Source organism: Bison bison, unplaced genomic scaffold (genome assembly GCF_000754665.1).
Source record: "Bison bison bison isolate TAMUID 2011002044 unplaced genomic scaffold, Bison_UMD1.0 scf7180017864374, whole genome shotgun sequence".
Lineage (NCBI taxonomy): Eukaryota > Metazoa > Chordata > Mammalia > Artiodactyla > Bovidae > Bison > Bison bison.
Window position 1 is genome coordinate 3,102,911 of NW_011494946.1, and position 12,860 is coordinate 3,115,770.

Sequence of the window (12,860 nt, forward strand, 5' to 3'; positions counted from 1 at the left end):
TGATAAAATTCCAGTTGAGCTATTCAAATCCTGAAAGATGATGCTGTGAAAGTGCTGCGCTCAATATGTCAGCAAATTTGGAAAACTCAGCAGTGGCCACAGGACTGGAAAAGGTCTGTTTTCATTCCAATCTCAAAGGCAATGCCAAAGAATGCTCAAACTACCGCACAGTTGCACTCATCTCACACGCTAGTAAAGTAATGCTCAAAATTCTCCAAGCCAGGCTTCAGCAATATGTGAACCGTGAACTTCCCGATGTTCAAGCTGGTTTTAGAAAAGGCAGAGGAACCAGAGATCAAATTGCCAACATCCGCTGGATCATCGAAAAAGCAAGAGAGTTCCAGAAAAGCATCTATTTCTGCTTTATTGACTATGGCAAAGCCTTTGACTGTGTGGATCACAATAAACTGTGGAAAATTCTGAAAGAGATGGGAATACCAGACCACCTGACCTGCCTCTTGAGAAACCTGTATGCAGGTCAGGAAGCAACAGTTAGAACTGGACGTGGAACAGCAGACTGGTTCCATATCAGGAAAGGAGTACGTCAAGGCTGTATATTGTCACCCTGCTTATTTAACTTCTATGCAGAGTACATCATGAGAAACGCTGGACTGGAAGAAACACAAGCTGGAATCAAGATTGCTGGGAGAAATATCAATAACCTCAGATATGCAGATGACACCACCCTTATGGCAGAAAGTGAAGAGGAACTAAAAAGCCTCTTGATGAAAGTCAAAGTGGAGAGTGAAAAAGTTGGCTTAAAGCTCAACATTCAGAAAACGAAGATCATGGCATCCGGTCCCATCACTTCATGGGAAATAGATGGGGAAACAGTGGAAACAGTGTCAGACTTTATTTTTCTGGGCTCCAAAATCACTGGAGATGGTGACTGCTGCCATGAAATTAAAAGACGCTTACTCCTTGGAAGGAAAGTTATGACCAACCTAGATCGCATATTCAAAAGCAGAGACATTACTTTGCCAACAAAGGTTCGTCTAGTCAAGGCTATGGTTTTTCCAGTGGTTATGTATGGATGTGAGAGTTGGACTGTGAAGAAGGCTGAGTTCTGAAGAATTGATGCTTTTCAACTGTGGTGTTGGAGAAGACTCTTGAGAGTCCCATGGACTGCAAGGAGATCCAACCAGTCCATTCTGAAGGAGATCAGCCCTGGGATTTCTTTGGAAGGACTGATGCTAAAGCTGAAACTCCAGTACTTTGGCCACCTCATGGGAAGAGTTGACTCAATGGAAAAGGCTCTGATGCTGGGAGGGATTGGGGGCAGGAGGAGAAGGGGACGACAGAGGATGAGATGGCTGGATGGCATCACCAACTCAATGGACATGAGTTTGAGTGAACTCTGGGAGTTGGTGATGGACAGGGAGGCCTGGCGTGCTGCGATTCATGGGGTCGCAAAGAGCTGGACATGATTGAGCGACTGATCTGTGACCGCTAATTTTTGATCACCTTGAAGTCAGTTTCCCTTGCAGTATATTTTCGTCTTCTGTGTATAACTGTTGAAAGCTTTAAAAAGAGAAGCCCATTTGCTATTGATGGTGTGCTATTAATGTTGCTTTTTCTCAATTTCATTCAGTCTTAGCTATTATTAATATTAAATTGTAATGTAAGGTGATGATTTTATATTGTGCAATCTGTTAAGTTTGTGTTTTCTGTAGTTTCTTATTTTCCATGAAATCAAACTGCAATTTAAATAAATTGATTGTTAAAATCATTCTGAGAGCAAATCCTCTGAGGTTTTAGGAACATAATTTTAATTTTATTTAAGATTCACTGTTAATAGTTGACTTTCCTTATGGATAAAGTCATGTTCATTGACTTTAAAACAGAATTTGGCAAACTAAGGTTTCTTGAAAAAAAGTCTAATCTTTTAATAATTTTTTATAGGTAGAAGAATTTGGCTGTGTTAAAACAAGACAGCAGGCCCAAAATGGAGTCATTTATGCTAAGCCCCATGTAACCAAACTGAGACAACTTACATACAGTTTTGGCTCTCCCAGAAATGAAATCTGAAACTAGTCCATCAAGATTTACCTACTAAACACTAGACCCTTGCTATCCCCTAAAGAAGAATGTGTGTGTGTACTCAGTTATGCCCAGCTTTTTTGCGACCCAATGGACTGTAGCGTGCCAGGCCTCTCTGACCATGGGATATTCCATGCAAGAATACTGGAATGGGTTCCCATTTCCTTCTTCAAGGGCTGCAGGTATCCCCAGGGGTTGAACCCGCGTCTCTTCTGTCTCCGGCTTTGGCAGGCAGGTCCTTTCCCACTCCCAGCACCACCTGGGAAGCCCCGAGTCGGGATGGTCTTGCCGTAACCAGTCTTCTTCCTCTATGCCTGATACACCTCCTTGTCCTGCTTTCTTCTGCCTATAAAAATCTCTCTTTTTGTACACTTCCTTGGCATTACTTTCTGTCTGCTAAATGGGATGGTGCCCAACTCATATTTGTTGAAACCAGTAAGATCTTTAAAATTTACTCAGTTGAATTTTGCTTTTTAATAGCTGTTATAACCATGTAAATGGGTTACTCTAATTCACAAGAGAGAAGAATTTGTATCATGAGAATTTGTAACGTTTTTGTAACGTTTGCTGGGTAATCAGGAAGCCAGGACTGACCTTTCCTTAAGGGTTTAGGATCACTGTGTTTTATTTTGGTATATGGCTGTGTCTTTCTCTATATCTATATCCTGTTTTACTTAAATTTCTAATATTTATGCCTGACAAATTATTTTATGTAAAATATTACCTTCTTAGTTATGCTCAGATACCAAAAAAGAAAAGAGCAGAAGGTGACTACCAGTGAAAATTGCAGTGAAAAGTAAGCAAAATATGTTTCCTTTTCACGCTTGCTAGTATCAGCGCACCTTGTTACACTTTATATAAAAGTTCTATTTTTATATATATACATACGAACATACAGTTACTGACACACAAACTTCTAATTCCATCGATAATTGCATGTAACTGGGAATGTTTATTCATTTAAGCCATTGTGTGTCAAAGCAGCCCTGAGAAATAAGTAGCCATCACTCTGTTCTTTTCCCTGAACCACTGGTTTTACATTTATTTTGTTTTAAAAGTTGTTCATGGAAAATTTGTTCATTTTTCTTGTGATTAATTCTTGGTTTTACACTCACTTTTTCTAGTTTTGTCACCAGTGAATACTTAGCATCAGTACTTGTTGTTTTACTAGTAATTTGAGCGCCTGTCAACATATAATATGCTTTTCGTTCATGTTAAGCAATTAAACTTTTATTTGCTTTAACTTTTCCTAAGAATGTATTTACGAATGTCTTATATGTACCTTCTGCTTGTTTATGCTTTTTCTATTCTTACTTTTCATACTTATGAAAAAAATAGAAATGGTCAGTGAGTATAACTCACTTTTGTATGTAAATTATTGGTCTAAGGTCAGTTAATAATGGTCATTTCTTGCTGTTAGGGCTTCCCCTGTGGCTCAGCTGGTAAAGAGTCTGCCTGCAATGCGGGAGACCTGGGTCGATCCCTGGGTTGGGAAGATCCCCTGGAGAAGGGAAAGGCTACCCACTCCAGTATTCTTGCTGTTAAGGAATTTTATAATCTGTAACAGTCATTTTTGAAAAGTTTTTCTAAGAAGTTATTTAATAAAAATAATTATAACATTTGAAAAGGAGTCGCCCTTTTGATAAAGTAGCTCTGTTTTAAGATTCTCCTGTAAAAACATCAGTTGTGATCCGTTGCATCCTTATCAGCGTTTGGGGCAGGAGAGAAAGGCAGGCAGGAAGGCGTGTCCTGGTCAGCCTGCGCTCGCGGGTGTTGTCGTGTGGAGTGTGAGGTGGCGTGGAGGCAGGCTCGGAGGACCTAAGTGGGGTGGGTGCTGACCAGACACGAAGAGAAGATGGTAATGAAAAGGAAGTTTACACCATTCCTTCTTTTGGTAGGTAAAAAGCTTAAATATCAATAATTTTATATAGGTCAACTTATACATTCATTATCAACCTGTGTTAGTAAGGAAAAACATCACTGCTAAATATTTAAAATGAAGACAAATGCCGAATAGCTGTAGTATTTATAAGGAGAAGGGTCAGTGACCCTAGAATGGAAAGATTGTATGGAGGAAGTGGATGTGTTTCGAATATCCACCTTGTTATACATCCTTTTGGATCTAGCTTGGCTCCCATTTGTGTAAAGCTTTTACTTGGCACCCAGACAGCAGAAAAGTTCTCCGTGCTGGGGGAGGGCGAAGAGCCTATGTATTAGTCATCAGGCTTTGTGGATTTTCTAGAACATGTTCCTGAATATCACATGTTCTTGTTCTTCTTGTCCAGAATGTGTTCAAACTAAGCTCCCTGGATAAAAGTTCCTAGAACTTTTTTTTTTTTTTAACCTTCTCCCTGTCCTTCAGGACAAGCACCAGCTCTGGTCAATGAGCATTTCCTCACCGATTGCCTTAGTTACGGGTTTCCTGTGGAGCTCTGAGTAAAGCTTCCTAAATTACTCCTCTGTGAGCTAACATAAACCGTGGTTGTTTTTTGTTTTTTGTTTTTTGAAGATGTTTTTGGGTGAGTTCCTTTTAAAAGAATGGATTAGTGAAATGGTAAACAATGGGCTTTGGTAAAGGACTTTTTGTATTGACCTCTTTATAATAACTGTGGGTTGTTATTTAAATCTTAGGTTACTTCGTGTAGTCTTTTCTCACCAGATATACTTACGCTCCTGTAGAGTGGGGGTTTTATTTGAAGTGTCTTTACTTTAAGAGACATGTGAGGTGGAAGTTGTCTATAAAAATAGCATGTGTCTTGCAAACAGAAGATACTGCATTCATCATCGTAGGCTGAGTGATAGGATTTAAAGTAAGGAAAGAGTAGTTGTTCATGGTTGTATCAGCTGGTCTCCTGTTGTTGAACATTTGGGTGGTTTCCAGTATTTTGCTTTAATTAAAAATATTGTAATGATGGAGGTGGGAGGGATGTTCACGTGAGAGGGGACATGGGTAAACCTGTGGCTGATCCATGTTGGTATTTGGTAAAAACCAACACAATACTGTAAAGCAGTTATCCTTCAATTAAAATAAGTAAATTAAAAAAATATTCTAATGAATAAGCTTGTATAGATGCTAAATTCCTTACCTGAAATCCATAAGAAGACTAACTATTTAGAAATTCACATTTTTTTTGGATTTCACAATTGTTAATGTGATGTATGTTCCAAAATTATAGAGCATTTCTACAGAGCACTGGTAAACAAGTTACTGTTTCTGATAGAAAATGTGTGATTACCACAGTGTTGGCTAAATACAGCCTGTAAATAGCTTCATATTAACTCAGGTTAATTTTATTGCTGGATGACATTATATAAAAATTAGGAATTTGCTTTTGATTTTTGGAGCTTGTGGGCATGTGCATGTATGTATGTGTTCTAATGTATTTGTGGGAGTGATCTCCAGTGTGGATTTTCTGGGTGAAGAGAAAGTGCATTTCTGGTTTTATTCAGCATTGCCACACTCCCCTGCTGGCGTGGTGCCTGTCTCTTCTCTCACCAGCAGCGTGCAGCGGCAGAGCTGGCCTTTCCCTGTACTGCTGGTCTGTGTTGTCAGACTTGAGGAGTTTTGCCAATCTGATGAGTGAAAAATAGAATCTCATTGTAGTTTCATAAAGAACATTTTTAAAGACAAGGAATGGCCTGTTCGTGTGGCTTTAGTTCAGGATTTTTTATAGATTGATAACCTTTTTAACAGTGACTTTGAAGATGTCTTGAAAGAGCGGTCAGGACGCAGGACGTCCTTCCCTGTCCTTTCTTGCTTCTCTGTCTCTCTTTTGTCCCAAATGTGACAGGTTACATTTGTGCTCAGTCTGTTAGTCCAGTAAAGAGTTAACATGTATCATATAGTCAATTTTGCGTTTGTCCCTCAGTTGATATGGTAATAGTTTATTTTCTATTTCCCAAGCAGGATTTGGGGCTAGTATATTAATAGTGAAAAGAACATCCTGGAAAGTGCAAAATTCCACATTAAATGTTAGGCTACGCTGTTTCTCTAGCGCGAGGAACTTTGGAATTGTGGTGCGAGCTGACCTCTGCCTGTGGGCGCCTGTGCTGTCTGTCTCTACTCAGTGCGCTCCTATCCATGATGAGCTTCTTCTTGTCGCTCACTCTCACTTTAAGTATCGTTTCTTCAGATACCTGAAGACCCATCCAGTCTAAAACAGCCTCAGTGTCTTTCCGTCCCGTCCATTTGTTTCATTTTCATCAGAGCCATCAGTGCCCCCTGGTGTTTTCATGGTTGCTTACTGTCGGACTCCTGCCACGAGCCCCATGTGATCAGGACCTGTGTCCTGGGGCCAGGAATACTGCCAGGTATGGGCTGCAGCTTTTGTCGGTTTTCCTGGAAAGAGTGTCGTCTTTCATCCTTTGCCTTTCTGCTCCCTGCAGCCTCCAGATCACCTTTCCCCGCAGCCTTCCCTCTGCTGGCTCCCAAACTCCTATTCATCCCTCAGTATTTAGGAGGGATGTATTTCATTTGGAAACTATAATTACTTTTGTCCTCTTTTGAAACATTTCCAAAATATTTGATTTAAATTATGACTTTGAAGTGAAGTTTGGATATTTCACACAATTTTTTTTTGTGGGGGGGAGTAGGGGGCAGGTGGGAGACCTGTAAGGGAAGTCAGTTTCACCCACTAGATTGTTTCCTTTGCTTTGAGAAGATTGCTTCCTTGTTGTCTCTGTGATTGTTCCTCCCACCCCCGCCCCGCAAGAGCACAGGTCCTTCTGTTAATCATTTGGAAGGGTTCCTGTTGCGTGTTTTCCACTTTTAGTTATTGAATAATAGTTTTAGTATTGAATAGTAGTTTTCCTGTTACAGACATCCTAAGAGGGGAAAGGTTACATAAAACCACAGATCTATACCATTTAGAAATAAAGCTGCCGGTACCATTGCTCAGGTGTTGCAGATGTTGGAGATGGCATCGCACTAACCATATGTATTAGAAAATATAAGGGATGGAGGCAGGAGGTAAAGGAATCAGGAAAGCCTCAGTTCTCAATTTCTTGCTATTGCAAGTTTAAATTGGACGTTGTGCCTCATTTTAATATGCAATTATTTGGGGTGTTTATATGTTTTATGTTTTGATCACTGTTCAGTATTTAAACTCCTTCAAATGTGCAAAGATTAAATGTTTAATAAAAATTGCTTGTTGTTTTCAACATCTGTGTGCAGAGAACAATGGCCCACTGGAGTGCAGAAAGCTTGTAAAGTTTTCAAATGTATTGAGAATGACAGAAAGTTCAGTAAAGAGTTTGCTTCCCTCATTACAGAACTACTTCTGTGGCTGCGATTACACTAAGAGCATCTTTAATTGCTTTAAAATCTGAATGCATGATAAGAATGGATTAATTTGATTTTTCTGTTACTACAAGTAGCAGATGGTTTATGTCTTAGGAATGCTCATGTTGTAAAATGAGATCCCCAGCTCATCCGTGATTGGTCACTGTTAATGAAGCATGCTGTGCTGATTATTGATTTAGAAAATGGGGATGACATGAGTATTGTGTGTGTTGCTGTAATAAATTAAAGAGGAGTATTTTAATAGCCAGCAGACATACACCTTAAATAACATGAAATATTTGATTTTCTATTCAGGTGGTCTCTGCCCTGTCAAACTAATTTTATTGTTTATTAAAAAGATATACTTTTATAGTTTCAGCTAACAAGCAGATGGTCGTCTTTCCTTATTTCTGTTTTGTATTGCTGTGTGACCGATCAGACGCATGATACGAACCCAAATTAGCTTGTTGTCTGCAAAGCGGTGGTGCAGCCAGGGGAAGAAGTCTTCTGCAGTGTGTGTGTGTGTGTGTGTGTGTGTGTGTGTGTGTGAGTGAGTGAGTGCGTGCTTGTGCACACCCACACATCTCTACTGCTGCCTTACTGTTTTATTCTTACTTGCTTTTAAAAATAAAGCACTCTATTGAAAGTTCTTTTAAATAATTTTAATTTCTGTCTTGAATTAATTTTTAAAGGACAGATGCAGGAGGAAGATGATGAGAACGTCGCAGTTACTGGTTTTAGATGGTTTTCTGCGCACGTGGTTGCGAATTTACACTTATACCTTACTGCAGGCACACTGCAAGAGTCCGAGTGATAGCCATTTACTGGTGTTTTTATTTAAAGCGTTATGTGTATGGTATTAGGTGATGCTCACAGATACGGAAGTGCTCTGTCTTGATGGCAGCATACCGTTTAGGGAAGCCTAGCAGGTGGATCGCCTTCTTAGCATCACTTACTGTCTCTCAGTCTGTTTCCAGAAGACTGGGTACTCTGTTCTTTTATTTGAAGTACTAAATGCATTACTTATATTGGAATAAAAATTTTGAGTTATTTCGTGACAGTTTCTGTTTTATGGCAGTCTTAATTGTGGCCATGATGTAAGCATTACAGATTAAAGCGCTTCTTACCTCGACTGTGGGTGAGAATGAAGACGAGGACACTTGCTGGTACCTTTTTTTGGCTTTGTGATGTACACTTACATTTTTAATTTTCAATATTTGGTGAAATCTCTTTTATTTTTATAGATGTGTTTCGGTTCACATGAGCATGGCCCTTTTCGCAGTGCAGTGTTACTTCCACATGATTTAGGAAAATGAAAGCATAGGTGTTGGGACTGCAGCTGAACGTGAACTGAGGCTGCGGGTGGAGGCAGTGAGATGTGGGAGAGACGCTGGGTGACCCGCGTTAACCCTGAGTGTGAGCGATATAAAGCGCATTCATCGCAGTAAAACATTTAGGTGCTTCTTTACTAGTAAGTGCAAATCACATAAAAGGAGAGAGACTCAGTGATTTAAGACACTTGATTTGATAATATGTCATTATTACATTTAAAAAATCAGTCTACATAATATTTCTGAGGTCACCTTCCTTGACTTTAGATTATTTCACAGGATGTTTGGGACAAACCTGTAGAGGTTGGGAATAAAATTAAATGGATTAATTTTATGTTTTATGTGACACTATAGTTTCAAAAGAATATTAGAAAAGTATTCATTATTGAAATATTGTATGGGAGAGGAAAGTCCAACCTGTTGCATATGTTGAATTGTTACAGTGTGATTAATAAATATTTTAAGCCTTTTCTCCTAGTCAGTTAACATCTGTATTTTTGTTCATTTGTTTATCAAGTGACAAAAACCACTAAAATTAATAAGAACTAGTTTTTAGATAACTTTACTTTTAAATATCTTATGACCAGTAGTGAACTTCACTGAATGGGAAAATGAAGAGATACCTGGTTTGTTTTGATCAAACGGTACCAACTAGATATGGAAGAGAAATTTCCATTTGATACAAGTGTTCTAAAAATGACACATTCTTGGAAATGGTTAAAATTGATAACAAAAGTTACTCAAATTAATGCAGTTGGAAATAATTTTCAGTAGAATAATTGAAAATTTTTTGAAAATCCCCTTCAGATTTACCTAAGAATTTATACTTCAAAGGGCCAAGAAAATTATTTTTTTAATGTATATCTTATAGTTTCTCTAATGCACGTATATCCTCTATTCTGTAAACCCTAATAGGTGGATGGCTTTATTATTTTTCAGTGTAAATTAGTTTTATAATTTAGCTTTAATCATAAAGTGACTCTTTGCGACAGGGAGGAACAGACTAGCATCAGCACCCTGTACTGTTGTGCCTGCCGTGTTTATGTCTGATGCGTTTTCTTCCCGAACAGTGGCTGCAAGAAGTCTAGAAAGATTGTTATTAAAAGCACCTTTTCAAGAGGAACGTCAATTTACTGATAATGATTTTTATGAACATTTGTATTCATGTGCTTTCCGGATGGAGGATACAAAATGTTTTTTTGTTTTTATATTTTTCCTTTTACAATACAAAACACTGCTTTTTGAGGTAAAAGCACTGTAGAGAGTTGTTGACAACTTTGGAAACATTTTCAGAAAGAGAAATGCTTGCCATCAGGTACACTGGTTTCCTGCCACATGAAATTCTAACATTCTGAGTTGGAATATGTCCTATGTAGGATTCTGCAGTTAGATGTTTTAAACCTTAGCCAACTAATTTTTTAAAACTGTTTCATGTTTTGAAAGATTTGAAATAAGTATAGGAAAATTGGACAAGACTGTAAACGTGTCAGCCACATCCCTCACATCTTGTTCTTCAGAGCAGAGTAAGGAAATAGGAGACTTGAAGTGTCGCAGACGTCTCATTGCACATATTGCAATAAACAGCTATAGAATTAGATCATGAAATCAGCTAACCTCATGTGCAATGATCAGGTAGTTACTATGGTAACATTTCCATTTGTGAATTTTTGTAGAGTTAAAATTTGTAGCCATCCCATCATACCACCATTGGCTTTTGATTGTGCTCCCTGCATCAGCTGCAGCACTGAACTACCATCCCTATACTCTAGGTGAGGGAATCAAAAATAGGAAAATGAAAGAAATGAGAGCATTTTGCTAAATTACATTTTAAGACTGTCCTGATATTGTTGGTAAAATTTTAAGCATGTCTTAGGAGAAGTAAGAGCATTGCCAGTTACTCTCTGAGATGCTTGGATTTTTATAAGTATATGATATGAAATTGGTTAGGCGTGGTAACAGTAGGAGGTAAGGAGGGCTTTAATTTATCAGCTAAGTGGGTGCTAAGTAACCAGAACAGAAGTAATGACCCTTCTGAGACTAAGAAGATTCCTTTTGAGAGCAGTCCCCTTTTATTTTAACCTTATTAACTGTTTGAAATTTGTTCTGTGTTTATATACTCAAAAGTTGCCCTGCTTATTTCACTTCTGATTATAAAATCAGACTCTAATATCTTAGATTAACTTGGATTAAAATAGCCTGTAATGTTCCCTTGTATCAATTACTGTATTCCAGTAAAGATTCCTACTGTTTCTGTTTTGTTTTGCTTCCCAAAGCCCCCTGCTGCTGTTGATTACACCTAGATCTGCTACTGATTGGAACTGTTAAAAGGCAAAGACAGTGTGGCTGGTTGCTGAATCATTTAATTGTAGGACTAATAAGAGATGTTCTGTCTGGGGCCTGAAAGAAATCGTAGCATTCGAGTATTATGTATAAAGGGGCCAAGACACAGTCTTTAATAATTTTTGAAGGTGTGAAATTTACTCACCTAGTGAATGTATTCACTTGTAGCATAATAGAGGTTTATCGGCAGCCTGGTTAGATTCTTAAACCCTGTAAGTGAACCCAGAGAGGAAGGGAGAAAGGAGGATAGATGCTAGAGAAGAATTTGTACAGTTATTTTTCTCTGACAATTGAATGCTGTTTGTTTTTATAAAGATGAAAGAAATGGAGAGCTATACCAAATGGATAGCTGAAACAAATGGATAGCAGTTCAGCAGTTGAGACATTTGATAATAAAATGACAGGAAATTGAAAGTTAAGTTTGTAATTGTGGCCATGTTTGTCACCCTGATGCACAATACAAAGTGAAAGTTATGTAAGATACAAGCCCCTCAGGAGAAGTTAACATCCAAGCTTTGGAATCAAGAGAGAGGATTTCCACGAGAGCCGAGGGCGTTTACGAGGTGTCCGCAGACCAAGAACACCAGTCACTCTGTACCCTCAAACTGCTTCAAAGTTTGAGGTAGTTAGCGCTTTGCTCTACTTACTGAGGGATTATTTGAAAGAGAATAGGTATGCGCAAGTGTATTACATGATACTTTATTCTACTACTATCTCTTTTGTTCATAATAAGTAATTGCTTATTCTTTTCAGGACATTTCAGGTTTCTAGGTGCAGACTAAACCAATGGTTTTAAGTAATTTGTTTAAGGAGACATCTGTTGGGAGGTATGATTGACTAGAACTTGAAATGGGAGAAAGCGAATGTTCTTTTATCGAAATTTATGATATTTATTGAAACATTTTTATCAGGGAAATTGCATGAAGGGTGCTGTCAGAAGGGACACCGCCTGTCAGGTAGATGCTGGGTTAGAAGGACCGGTGAGAAAGCCCTGCGGTTGACAGGAGAAAGGAGGTAGAACTCGGTGCTGGCATCTCTTTCCTTTTGTTGGTGACTCATTGAATCGGTAAACTCTGACTAGAACTGCTGAAATCTAATTAATGAATCATGAACATTTATGTCATCTCAAGCAATAATATTAATCATTTTTGTGATCTCAACATTTGACACAGTATTTTGTCACGATAGTCATTCAACTTCTAAAGTGACAAAAAACCCCGGAAGCTCTTGCATTGGTCTGCTGGGGCTGCCATGACAGGGTGTCACACAGGGGTGGAACTGTCTCCCAGTTCTGGAGATGAGAGGTCAGAGGTCAAGCTGGTTCTAGGGGCGCGGGCTCCTGCCGAGGGCTCCCTCCTCAGTTCTGGATGACCACCTTCTCCCCGTGTCTTCACATTGTCCTCCCTCTACCTGGGGCTGCATTTCCTCTTTCCAGAAGAACTCCAGTCCTATGACATGGGCCGCCTGATCATATTGTTCTTACTGTGTCTCCAAACAAGGCCACACCCTGAGGCCCTGGGGTTAGGATTTAAACATGTAAGTGTTGAAGGGTCCTAATGCAAACCATGACACCTCTGTTTGAAGTTGATAAGGTTTACCTGCCAGTGGCTAATGACACATATGACTAATCAAAAAACAGTGTAGTCACAAACGAAAAATAAATATGTCGGTATATGGACCCACAGTTATATGTCCCTTTGTAGTTATCATGTGATGTAATTTTCACCTCAGTATATTATTTTTCAGTTTATATTTTCAGTCATTGTACTGGTTTCCATCTGTGGCAGAAATGGAGATGAAAGGCTGAGTTTCAAAAGTGCAGTAGAACTAAACTCCTTGTTCCTCCTCTCCCCTTACTTCAGTTCAGT

General features: G+C 38.8%; 1 protein-coding gene across 1 annotated transcript in view; it reads left to right on the top strand.

Annotated features, from left to right (window-relative positions):
* The window catches only part of TBC1D5 (TBC1 domain family, member 5), a 540,661-nt gene that overhangs the window by 135,458 nt on the left and 392,343 nt on the right, over positions 1 to 12,860 (top strand). The window lies entirely within an intron of this gene.